We start from the raw sequence: 2292 nt of genomic DNA, 5'->3' as shown, positions 1-2292 counted from the left end.
AGATTAGATTTTTTTCTTCCAGATCTCTTGGCAGCTTTTGCACTATCTTTGTTCGCTGACAAAGACAGAGACCATGACGGTTCATGAAGCGAGTACACCAACCCGCTAATGCGACAAACATTAATGGCTTTACTGACTTGTATTTGTTGTCTTTTGACATTTTCAGAGCATGCAGCCGAATTCCAGTTCTAGTGACAACGTACCCATTTTGTCGACATTCAACAACCCAATTATTGAGATCTTTCTCTAGCTCAGGAAATGAAGAGCACCTTGTTGGACATTTTTTCTTGCTTTTTGGCATGTCTTTTAGTGTTGGGGTTTTTTTTGCCATTCTCATACTTGCTTCTCATTGATACAGAATTCACGAGCAGTGGCATAATTATTGTTTGCTTCTGCATATTCAACAACTTTAAGTTTGAACGTTGCGTGATAAGCAGACCTTTTTCTTTTGATTTCATCATTGTTCATTTTAAATACCAGTATGAAAATAAATTATTATTATTGTAGTTATAGATTTTGTAGGACTTTATCTAGGAATGTCACCTGCTTTATCACTGTCAAATTATTATTGTTCTTTGTTTATTTCAAAGCAGCCCTGTAGATTGGCATGTCTGTGGGGCTATAACAGGCTATTTCAATTTTATAAGAGATTCCATCGATTCTGCACGTTATATTTTCATATTGGCTCGAGAAAAGGCTGCAGTATTGACATCAATAAATGAGTTGGCAAACTTTGGCTACTGGCCTGTCAGGGTAAGCTGCTGGTGGGACATTTTGTTTACTTGGGAAATGACTGCCTAGGAAGAAGTACTGCGGAAAGGGATCTGAGGGTCATAGTGCACCACAAGCTAAATATGAGTCAACAGTGTAATGCTGTTGCAAAAAAAAGTGATTATCATTCTGGGATGTATTAGCAGGAGTGTTGTAAGCAAGACACGAGAAGTAATTCTTCCGCTCTACTCTGTGCTGATTAGGTCTTAACTGGAGTATTGTTTCCAGTTCTGGGCACCACATTTCAGGAAGGATGTGGACAAATTGGAGAGAGTCCAGAGAAGAGCAACAAAAATGATTAAAGGTCTAGAAAACATGACTATGAGGGAAGATTGAAAAAATTGGGTTTGTTTAGTCTGGAAAAGAGAAGACTGAGAGGGGACATGATAACATTTTTCAAGTATGTAAACGGTTGTTACAAGGAGGAGGAAGAAAAACTTGTTTTACTTAACCACTGAAGATAGGACAAGAAGCAATGGGCTTAAATTTCAGCAAGGGAGGTTTAGGTTGGACATTGGGAAAAACTTCCTACGTGTCAGGGTCGTTAAGCACTGGAATAAATTGCACTGGAATCTCCATCATTAGAGATTTTTAAGAGGAGGTTAGACAAACACTTTTCAGGAATGGTCTAAATAATTAGTCCTGCCACGAGTGCAGGCCCCTTCCAGTTCTATGATTCTACCCTTATAGTTAGAAAGGTTGTCCTAATCTTCCTTGCTGCAGAATAAACCCATTACTTCCTGTCCTACGTTCAGTGGACAAGGAGAACAACTGATCACAGTCCTCTTTATAACAGCTCTTAACATATTATTAGAACATAGTATTAGAATATAATGCATTAGTTTTATTTTAAAAGAGAAAGCCATTGATTTACAAGGTGTTTTACAAATGTAGGCCCTGATTCTGCAACTGGAGCTAAGTGGACAGACTCATGTACTTTCATGGAATCCCACTGAAGCCAATTTAATTTCACAAAGACTTAGGCATCTAGTTACACAGATCTGATAGCTGTATCAAAGTCTTGGATAAGATTTGTCTCCTGACATCAAGAGCTGACAATCTTTAAGGCACAATGCCTCAGTCATTCCATGCAAGGAACTTCCATTGACTTTGGTAGGAGTTCTATATGGCACAGGAATAGGTTCAGAGCCCTAGTTTAGACTGGAGAAAGAAAGGCAGATATTTTGAACAGTTGTTACCCAATCACAGCTATATGAACACTTGAGGGACAATTAACTTAGGAAAAATACAAACAGATGTAAATCTTCTGTAATATAAATCAGTTCAATTATTATCATGATTTTAACTTCTCTGAAACTTAAAAAAAATCACTGAGTATAAATCAAAGTGAGAGAGCTACAGGGAAATGGCAAGGGAAAGAAAGTCATTAGCTTGACTGGCAATGAAAGATTACTCAGAATCCATAACTGTATTTACTTTATTCAGCTCTGTGATCTAAGTCCACTGTATCAAAAACCTTGAAAGAGACCCAAGTTTAAAAAAAAGCAACTGTACACACAC

The sequence above is a fragment of the Mauremys mutica genome, chromosome 1 (assembly GCF_020497125.1).
Source record: "Mauremys mutica isolate MM-2020 ecotype Southern chromosome 1, ASM2049712v1, whole genome shotgun sequence".
Taxonomy (NCBI): Eukaryota; Metazoa; Chordata; order Testudines; family Geoemydidae; genus Mauremys; species Mauremys mutica.
Note: the sequence above shows the minus strand (reverse complement) of the source record.